Source organism: Otolemur garnettii, unplaced genomic scaffold, assembly GCF_000181295.1.
Source record: "Otolemur garnettii isolate 467f Iridium unplaced genomic scaffold, OtoGar3 scaffold00050, whole genome shotgun sequence".
NCBI lineage: Eukaryota > Metazoa > Chordata > Mammalia > Primates > Galagidae > Otolemur > Otolemur garnettii.
Genome location: NW_003852445.1, coordinates 6928391 through 6939353, shown reverse-complemented (window position 1 = coordinate 6939353; position 10963 = coordinate 6928391). Strand labels below are relative to the sequence as shown.

Genomic DNA, 10963 nt, shown 5'->3' with positions numbered 1-10963 from the left:
ACAGCACTCTACCAAGGGCGACAAAAAAGAAGTTTTTACAAAGATACTATTTATCATTTGATATTAAAAATATCAAATATTAGAGCAAACTAGGATGGACAGAAAAAATATCAAATACCTAGGAATAAATCTAATAAATGATGTGTAAAGTCTTTACATTGAAAAACATAAAACATTACTAAAGATATTAAAGAATGATCATAGATTGGAAGATTCAATAGTGTAAAGAGGTCAATTATTCTCCAATTAACCTACAGCATTGTTTCAATCTCAAAATCTTGGAATCTCAGCAATTTGGGGGGTAGAAGTTGACAAGCTGATTCCTATACATTTTAGAATATTTGGAGAAATACAAAGAACCAGGATTAGCCAAGACAATCTTAAAGAACAAAGTTGGAGGATTATAATACGTAGGTATCAACATTTATCATAAAGCTGCAGTCATTAATTTAGTGTGGAATAGGTACAAGGATTGACAAATGGTCCAAGAACTCTTTCGCAAAAGAGAGAATCCAGAAATAGACCACTCATGAGATCATTTGATTTATGACAAAGGTGGCACTGCAGTGTGGTGGGGGTAATGGGAGATCTTTTCAATAAATGCAGCTGATGCTATTAGATATCCATATGGAAGAAAGTGAGGCCTGAAAAATCAGTTTATATGATACTCCAAAATTAATTGGAAATAGATCATAGTCCTAAATGTGAAAGGTAAAATAATAAAGCTGGTGGGAGAGATTGGGGGGGGGTCCCATAGCCTGGCAGTCTCCTCTCCCCCAGTGTGAGTGATGGCTGGAGTTTGGTGGGCTGTCTTGGAGCCCCTGACCTGCTGGGGCCAAAACCTGTTCACACCTATAGGTCTCAAGACAAATTAAACTACCAAAGTTTTCTTTGTCCAAAGCAGAATTCTTTTTTCCTTTCCTTTTTTTTTTTTTTTTTTTTGAGACAGTCTTACTTGGTAGACTGTCACCCTTGGTAGAGTGCCATGTCATCATAGCTCACAGCAAACTCAAACTCTTGGGCTGCAGTGATTCTCTTGCCTCAGCCTCCCTGAGCTGGGACTACGGCACCCACTACGGTGCCTGGCTAGTTTTAGCAATGAGGTCTCGCTCTGGCTCAGGCTGGTCTTGAACATGTGAGCTCAGGCAATCCACCCACCTCAGCCTCCCAGAGTGCAAAGCAGAATTCTTGATGTATAGGTTAGAAGCAGGCGATTATTTCTAAAGATTCCACCTATACTAATTTGTCGATGCAGTATGAATGCAGTGAATAGTTAAAGGAGATACATCCACATATTAATTGTTGTGTTTGACTGGAAGGGCTACTGATGATTTCCTTCTATTCTTTCTTCTCTTCTAAGTTTTCCTTAAAGACAATGGATTGGGGCTGGGCACGGTGGCTCAAGCCTGTAATCCTAGCACTCTGGGAGGCCAAGGCAGATGGATTGCCCAGAGCTCATAGGTTCGAGACCAGCCTGAACAAAGGCAAGATCCTGTCTCTAAAAATAGCCAGGTATTGTGGCAGGTACCTGTAGTCCCAGCTACTTGGGAGGCTGAGGCAAGAGAATCACTTGAACCTAAGAGTTGGAGGTTGCTGTGAACTATGCCGCCAGGGCACTCTACCGAGGGTGACAAAGCGAGACTCTGTCTAAAAACAAACCAAAAAAAGACAATGGATTTCTTTTCTAAAGAAAACAAAATAAGGGCGGTGCCTGTGACTCAGTAAGTGGGGCACCAGCCCCATATACCAAGGGTATCGGGTTCAAACCCGGCCCCAGCCAAACTGCAACAAAAAAATAGCTGGGTGTTGTGGTGGGCGCCTGTAGTCCCAGCTACTTGGGAGGCTGAGGCAAGAGAATCACCTAAGTCCAAGAGCTGGAGGTTGCTGTGAGCTGTGACACCATGGCACTCTACCAGGGGTGACAAAGTGAGACTCTGTCTCTAAAAAAAAAAAAAAAAAGAAAGAAAGAATACAAAATAAATAATTTTAAATAAGGAGGAGAGTGAGGATGGAGACTGTTCCCCAGTCACTGGGAGTGAATCGCCCAGGACACAGACATCCCCAGCATTAATCAGGTCACACCCACCTGCCCAGCCAGAGGCCTTCCATTTGCCATTTCTAGGGCTTTCTTCTTCACCCCAGCTTCCAAGGGCCCCCAGGGCTGAGGGAGGGTGTTGCTGCAACAGCCATGGGGCCTTTAGTTAAATTAAACAGGCCATCCCTAGCATCTCTACCTCTGCATCCATACACCGATTCATCTGGCAGAGGGGCTTGCCTCAAAGACACACCTGAGAGGAGGCAAGGAAGATGATTTCTCCCCAGAGAGCCAGTGCCTGCCTTTCCTTCTGCCTAGCCTGAAAGAAATGATGTGGGCCTAAGGCTCTAAGGTAGACGTGGGCAGGAGCTGGGTGGTAGCTCAGGTGGCCCCAAAGCTCCCAGCCCTTCCTGCCACAACACACAGGAGGGATGGGGAGGGAGGCTGCCCTGAGGGTTCTTGTCCAGGCTGGAAACAGGCTGCTGAGTGGGAGGAATGCTGTGAGCACACCTCCTCTGAAGGTCTGCCTACTTTCTCTTTGGGATGGCCGACCCAGGACTAGCTCAGGAGGGTGCTGGGAGGGAAGGGTCCAGCCTGAACCAGTTTAAGAAGGAAAGTCCTCTGGCACAGGTCCAGCAGGCTCCTGATTCACTCTCTCAGGTGCCAGAGAGCCAGAGTGGGGAGGTGCCTCCAGGCTTCCTCAAAGGCAGTCTTAGACCTACTTCTCAAAGCTCACATCCAGGGCTACAAGGCTTCACGCTGGCTCAGTGTGGACCTTGGGGCTTGGTGTTCTTAAGTCCTGGCTTGTGACCTTGGCCTGCTCTCCTTCTCTAGGTCTGAGCATTTCCATTGGTGAAAAGGGAATGGACTCATTCGCCTCTGCCAGCTTCTCCAGGCGGTGAGGGGACAGAACAGCAACTTGTTTTGCTTAAGGAATTTTAGGTATTTTAAATAATCATCCCTCAGGGAGAGCGTAGTGTAAGTACAGGGCTCTGAGCTAAGCATGTCACCCTGATCTCCCACCACAGCCTGTGAGGTAGCACTCACTGTCTTCATTATGCAGATAAGGAAACTGATACTCAAAAGGACAAAGTGATTTGCCCAAGTAGAGCAACAAAGAAAGGGCAGACCTGAATCTGACCCAGACCCTGATGTGAACTTGGCCACAGTTGGCCATCAGCTCCCCCTAGCCATGCTGTGTCATTCTCAGGCCTCCCACAGACACTTGGGAGAAGGGCTTGTCCTTAAATCACAGTCCCAAGATAGAAGTCCCCCGAGTTTTACAGAACTTGGAAAACTACCCCAGGTACCACTGGCATCCAGTCTGAGAGGAGCCTACAGAAGACCCTGGTACCCTGAGATCTGCAGAGTTGCTTGACTTCTGTGTTCCCTTTCGCAACTGTCATCCCTACACATTCTACACAGAGCCCTGGGTCTCTCCTGGCCCCCTGGTGTGAGTTACTGTGAACAGATAACAATCTTTCATTGGAATAATCTCACTGGCCAGGATGATTTTTTTTCTCAAACTTTACTTTCTGAAGCTTAAGTATAAAATTATATCATTCATTCCTTTATTCAAAAGGTATCTATCATGTACCAGGCTCTGGGGAGCACAGTAAAGCAGACAAAATCCTTGCTCTTGTGCAGTTTCATTGGCTTCTTCCAAATGTTGTGTAAGTTCTGGGATGTGGGAAAATCATCTGCTAGGAATGAGGCTGGTGGGATTCCCTGCCGTTTCTAGGCCAAGGGAGAGAAGAGGCGGCTGCATGTGGGGTGGGCTCAGTATAGAGCTGGATGTATAGATACTGCTGTAGCCAACTTTCCACCCTGCCAGAAGAGATGGTCGTGGACTCCTAATGGCATCTGACCTTGCCTCTGCCTCCGCCCTAATTTTAGTCCTTATGAGGCATTCCTGACAGGAGGCTGCCTGCACTCTGCTTGCATATATCAGTAATGGGGGCTTATCCCTCCCCCAAGGCCGCTGCCTTCTTTCTCTCTTCCTCTGTTTCCCAGGCTGGAGTACAGTGGTGTCATCACAGTTCACTGTAACCTTGAACTCTTGGGCTCAAGCAGTTGTCTGCTTGAGTTGTTGAGTTATTGATAAGCTGCCACAGCTGGCCCCAAGACCCCTGCCTTCTGTCCCTCTGTCCCACACTATTCCACACTGCTTATCCTTTGTATAAAGCTGAACTCTGTCTCCTGTTCCTCTTCATGTGACATGAGAGGCAAGACAGGCAGCACCCCAAAAATACAGTGGGGGAAGGGAATTTCATATCTTTTTTTTTTTGTCCAGTTGTCACCTGCAGATTAGGAGGGTTCTATACCCAAGGCCATGGTCCTCATCCCCATTGCCTGCCCAGGTCCACTGTATTCAAGTTTGGAGAGTCCACAGGAAGCTGGGACTGCTGTCCAGAATTCCCAGGGTTCTGCTGTTCTACTTAAGAGACCCAGAGCGATGTGTTATGTGCCAGGGCAGAAGGCACTGCACATGTAACAAGCCACAATGTCTGGGCTCCTTGCTTTGGTCACTGTTCCTACACCACAGGCCTAAGTGAATCCCCAGGGGAGAGAGATAATGGGCTGTTGTTTAAAAGAATTTAAAGATAAAGCTCATTCAGTTGCTTATGTCAACACTCCAGCTGAATGAGAGGGCAAAGAGACAGGCTGGCAGGCCAAGGAAGGTCAATATTGACTCAGGCCCTCCTCTCAGGCCCAGGTCCAGCTGTGCCATGCTGTGGTCCAGCAGCAGCTCAAGCCAGACCAGTTCTCTGACCTGTGTAAACTGTACCTGGAACCCCAACTTCTGCCCATCTCCCTCCAAGTGCCTGAAGCTTATCTGGCATGGGGTTATTTCCAAGGTAAGATCTGAAGAATGGCCTTTCTGGCATGGCTGTAGGCCAGGGACCTTCTTACTATCCCAGATTTTCAAAAGCCTCTGCACACCAAAGACGGGAGTCCCCAGCATGGAGTCCTCAATGCCAGCCATGAAGGAACCTCTGGAGTCCCTAAACACAAGACTGCCTTTTATAGTCCTTACCTTTCCAGTCTCTATTCTGTTTACCTCCTCACTTTACACTCATAATACCACCAAGAGATGGGCTGAACCTGTTTTACTGGGCCCATTTTAAAACAGCAGGTGGCTGGGGAGGAAGGAGGAGGCAGAAAGGAAATATACACATATAAAGTGCCTCTCACATGTTGATACCATGCTGAGCACTTTTTATTGGTGTATCTAACGGTTAATGGTAGATAGTATGAGTTCCATTTTACAGAGGCTCAGAAACAATTAATTGTCCAAGATAGTAAGTGTGGAACTGGGATTCAAAGCCAGATCGCTTCAACTCCAAGGTCTCAGCTCACCCTCATGGGTCAAATGACCTGCCCTGGATCACACAGCTATGTAGAGCCAAGACAGAACTGGAAGCTTCAAGCCAAAGGCTCCCTCTGCCATAGGCAGCACCTCTGGCAACCATACAGAGGGTGCTTTTGTTTCTGCCTCATCCCTTTTCCAAAATCATCCCTTCCCCAGGTGACCAGGTTCAGAGAGCCCGAATTAGCACTTAGCAGTACTTGATCTCCACAAACCCTCTGCCCTTACTTCATTCCTATTGCTTGTTCTAGCGCTCTCCAATAGTACCCTGCCACATAGCCAGGGTGTTCTCAAAGTTCTTCAAAAGAGGAAGGCTCAGGATCAGTATTTTCCAAGACTAACAAATGGAGGCTGGTGAGGTGGTCCACTGCTGGGGCAGCTCCACATTTATCATTATACTTACCCCTCACAGCTCTGAGGAGACATTATCATCCTCGTGTTACATGAGGACATTAGAAAGTTTGCAGAGAAGTGAAGCAATTTGCCTAAGGAGTCAGGATTTGAATGGACCGCTTTCTGGTTCCAGATGTGTTCTCAGCCACTGTCCCGTATACTATGGTCAGAGAACCCACAGCATTGCAATATATGCTGCATAGGCCACAAAACTGAGCACAGACTCAGACCTGATCCCTCTCCCTTCCCCCACCTAGAAAAAAAAAGTCTGAGGAGCTTGAAAAAACAAAATGAAACCCCAGAATAGGGCAAGGGACAGAAAATGTAGCCAACACCCTGGGAACTCTCCAGGTCTTAGACCTTGGATTTCTTGGCAGAACCTACACTGCAGATCAGATGCTTCTGGCCTGGTGTGGGAGGAGCTGGGGGACTTCAGCAGGTCTGGAGGGCTGGGGAGTGGGCAGGCAGCTGTGATGTGCTGAGTAGCACCTCTGCCTGCCACTCCTGGAGGAGCCTCCTGTGGCTGCCTGCCACCCTGGTCATCACAGTCACTGGGCCAGCTGTTCCCCTTCCTGCTTGGGAGCCTCTTCCCTAAGTGTGAATTCAGTATGCCCTGCCTCAGTGACATAGCCTCACCTCAGACAGGCATCAGCCCTGATGACAATCAGGGGGCAGGCCAGGATGGGTCATTTTAAGCCCTGTGGGCCCAGCAGTTTCCCACGGTGCTAAGGTGGTGGAGGTGACTTAACAGGCACCCACTAAAGATGGAGAAGTGGCACCTAGAAGGGACCACTGCCATTGGCTAACAATACCATTAGGGAGACAGGCCAGGAGGGCCACATGCCTGCCCACTGTGTCCCTCCCAGTCTGTCCTTCAAGAAATTCTGGAGAAGGCTGGGGCTGGAGGGCCCTCACTCACCGCCTCCCCGCGCCTTCCTCCCTCCGCCTCTTCTTCCTCTGCCTCCTCACCCTTCAGTGGGCGGCTCTCTTAGGCGTTGAGGAGAGGGAAGACCAAGGACCTTCCTGGGCCAGTCCTCCGCAGGCCTGGGAGGAAACATACCAGAAAAACATTGTGACAAATGTAGCAAGTGTCCCTGCGGATTTTGCTACTGGCTGGAGTCCAGGGCGTTGGGAACCGCCCCGCGCGGGTCTCCGACAGACTACCCGACTCAGGTGCAGGAGGCACAGCGGGGCGCACGGGAAGGAGGGGACATTGGGTACAGCTCCGCTTCCGGGGCCGGCCCCTCTCCCCGCCACTCCCGACCCAGTACAGCCACCAGGAATCTGCTCGCGGGACCGAATGCGGTGCCCCCCAGCGCCTGGCGGGTGCCCGGGGGGCGCCGCGATCTCGGTGTCTGCGCTCTAGGTCCTGGTGCTCGGCCCAGGTGCGAGGGACCGCGCACGCGGGGAGGCCTGTCCCCTCGTCGCAGCCCTGGCCCACAGAGGGTTCGCCGGCCTTCCAGGGCGGCCGGGGCACCCACCTGCCAAGCGGGAAGCCCGGGAACGCTCGGAGGGGACGTAGGAGCCGGACCCGCCCTCCGCGGGAGGGACCTCGGCGCCGGGAACTACGAGGAGGGGCGGCGCTCGGTTTGCGCCGCGCCTGCTTCACCTGGCCGCGAGTTTGATTTCAGGGTGTGGCCTCAGGTAGGACATGGCGAACCCAGAGCCCGGGAAAAGTCACCGAGGGGCGCCGGACCCAAGGCGAGGAGCCTCTGTCTCCGAGGGGCACCACCTTGTCCAACTCCTCTTTCCCTCCCTGAACTGGCCGCACCCGCGGCGACTTCGCCTCTGCCTCGGCCTCCTACCGCCCCACAGCCACGCCGCAGAGACGACCTGGATTATCCGCTGAGCGCGGGCCAGGTGTAATTAACTCGTGGATTTGCATTGCGGGTGCGCGCTCTGGAGCCCGGCAACTCTCAGACCTGATGATTGTCCAGGCCCACTCTATCATGCCTGAGGACCCAAGCTGGAGTCCTAAAATTTGGCGACTTGGCCAGTCTGTTCCATCTGGACAAGCCTGTCGTGGGGTAGTCCCGTTGTGCAGGCAGGAAAGCGGGATTTAATAGGACTTCAATTCCCTTATCATACCTTGCTCAGTCCTGAGAACCTTCTAGCCTCAGGGGTCTAGGGTAGGAGACCTTGGGGGAGAGAAAGCTTTCAGAAGTATCACACTCCCAAAGAGAGGACGAGCCCATTCATGTGCCCTCTACCTGCAATTTTGTTCCAGAGTTGGCATCCCTTGGTGGTCCCCAGAAATGGCCTGGCTTAAGATCAGGATGTCCATTCCCAGTGGCTTATTCCTGCCTATGCTTTGCCCTGTTTCTTTGGGGGAGGTGGGGCGAGAGTGGTTTCTATGTTGGGGCAGGGGCAGAGGTCACTTGTTTGTCTCTTCCCCAAACAAGGTGGTGAGAAGACCCTTGTTGTCCTTGCCTTGGGGCCCCAGAGAGGGCTGTGTGGGGACTGAATAATGAGGGATTCTTGGCTTGGAAATTCAGCACATACAGACCCCAAATGGCAGCCTTCAAGAGGTGTCTGGGTGACTGCCAGTGTGACAGAGTAGGGACCTGCAATAGCGCAGATTTTTTAAATCATCATTGGACACCTCAAACTTTAGTTATTAACTGAGGTCACTATTACCACATATCATTTTGTTCACCAATTCTTTAGAAATGTGAATGCTCTTTACGGATAAATCATTGCATTATGTGCTCTATTGCTTTTGCAGTTTCCTCTAAGGATCCCGCCAAATAGAGCTAAGGAAATCTGTGGGAACCTGCGGGCCCCAAACCGATCTGCATCCTATCTGGTGGCACCACAGGCCTGATGTCCTCAGCTTCCCCAGAGAAGGCATGGTGACAGGTGGAGATGCTGGCCCTCTGTGCCATGGGAGAGTGGCTCGCAAGGGGGGCAGTTAACCACAGGTTCTTGCTGCCCCTCCCCCTCCATTTAGATTTAGTCTCTGTTCTCCTCTCCTCACTCTGTCCCTCTCCTCCTTTCTGTGTCTTTCCTAAGTGGATTCCTTCTCTTTCCTCTGACTGGACAACACTGTAGGCCTGACCCTCTTAGATAAACCCTGGTGGCCACCTAGGAAGCTGACTGCTGAGCCTGGGATGAAGGGGCCATGTGAGAGGGAGCGGGCAGGTATGGCTTTCCCCACAGATTAGTTATCCAGGGACACAGGTGCACTGGCTGAAGGCTAGCAAGCAGATTGTGCTGCAAGGTAAGGGTGGGAGGAATGGTTGCTGAAGATTTGAAATGCACTGTCACCCAAAGCTAGAATGAAATGCATTATGTTGTTAAACCCAGAATCAACACTCTAAATTATTTTTACTGACCCATGAATGCACATGTGAATTATTTTCTTTTACTGCATATGCCTTATATACCAAAACCACAACCCCAAGCAATATTTTTGAACTGTATTACAATAAGGTATGAATATTAGAATATTATCTGAAATGAACTTGTATTTAATTGGGTTTGAATCCAGGCTTGGGTATCCCAGAATTACTATTATCCAAGTCTTCTCCTCACCCTAGTGAGAGTCAATCTAGAAAACCCTAGGTTCCTCCTATCTTTAGGAGCTGCAGTGAGACTTGGGGGCTCGAGAGATAGAAAGGCTCCAAGGAAGACTGATCAAGGAGGTAATGAATCCCTATCACTGGCAGTATTCGAGAATAACTGTCAGTTATATAGGTCAGAGAAAAAAGTTCCCATACTAGATACAGGACTAGACTAGGACCTCTCAAGCCCACAACAATGCCAAGGTTTTGCACTTCCAGTCTCTTCTTTACATGCTTTAGCTGCACGGGGTTGGATGACCTCCCACACGTTGGGGTGGGCTGGGGGATGCAGGGTGGGTCTTCAAGGACTAATTCCTGTATGTGACTCTCCCTCTTCTCTATTCTCCTCTGATCCATGCCCAGCTCAGCCCTGTGCAGGAGGAGAGGCAGAAAAACAGTATAAGAAGTGTCAGGAGCAGTCTGCAGGACAGTGTCTCCTCCAGCGTCCCCCTGGCCCTGTTCCCAGGTTGCCCTGCTGAGCACAGGGGGGCACCAGACACACCCTCCTTTGAAGAGCCTGGGCTGGCACAGACCTCCTGGTTGAGGGAGTGATCCAGACACTGCCATTCTACAAATTGGGCGGGAGCTCCACACAAAGGCACCAAGGACAGACATCTCACCACAGGAAATGGCTCTTGGAGTGCTGCCAGCTCTGAGGCATTGGCTGACCAGTGTGGTCTGGGAGGGCATCAAGGCAGGCTTGTTGGGCGGGGCTGGCACTTCCCGGTTATCTCTCAGCCTGTGGCTGTTGGGGCCTGTTGTAACATCTGAGCACCAACAGCCAAGGCCGAGAGCCCAGGTTGGGGCCAAAGAGGAAAGATATGAATCGACTTGTGGTTTAGAAATACAAACACATTATCTTTTCCCTGTACCTTTCTGCTCCATGACTTGAAAAGCTTCCTGAGGATCAGGAATGCTACTAACAAGCTTACTCCTTCCAGGGAGCCTTTCTCTAGATGACTCCTCTAATAATAGTAATAATGATGCCTGCCAATTATTGTAATGCTTCCGATGGGCCAGGCCCCATGTTAAGCTGTTTACGCATATTATCTCACACAGTCTTCACAACCTTGGGATGTAAGTACTATACGTTTATTATCCTCGTGTTATCATAAATATGAGGAAATGGAGGCTCAGAGTGATTAAGGAACTAGTTTAGGTCTCATAATTACTGCTATATAGACCGAGTGTTTGCATCCCTTCAAGATTCATATGTTGAACTAAATCACCAATGGGAGGGTATTCGGAGGTAGGGCCTTTGGGAAGTGATTAGATGGTAAAGGCAGAGCTGTCATAAAGGGGATTAGGAGGCCTTTATAAAAGAGGGCTCAGAGAGTCCCAGGCCCTTTCTACCATGTACAGATATAGTGAAAAGACAACATCCATGAACCAAGAAATGGGCCCTCAACAGATACCACATCTGCTGCTGCCTTGATTTTGGACTTCTCAGCTTCCAGAACCATAGGAAATAAATCTCTGTTGTTTACAAGCCACTGAGTCTGTGGTATTTTTTTATAGTAGTCCAAATGGATGAAGCCAGTTATTGAGTGGAAAAGCCATATTTTGAACCCAAAGCCTGTTTTTTTTTTTTTTTGTTTGTTT

At 49.8% G+C, this 10963-nt stretch overlaps 1 protein-coding gene across 2 annotated transcripts in view; it reads right to left on the bottom strand.

Annotated features, from left to right (window-relative positions):
- Positions 1 to 10963, bottom strand: part of LOC100951458 (serine/threonine-protein kinase PAK 6) — a 62050-nt gene that overhangs the window by 17085 nt on the left and 34002 nt on the right. For both annotated transcript variants that reach the window (XM_003791708.2, XM_003791709.3), the window contains one exon: positions 6721 to 6842. The gene's annotated coding sequence lies outside the window, so the exon portion shown is untranslated. The remainder of the gene's footprint in view (positions 1 to 6720; positions 6843 to 10963) is intronic.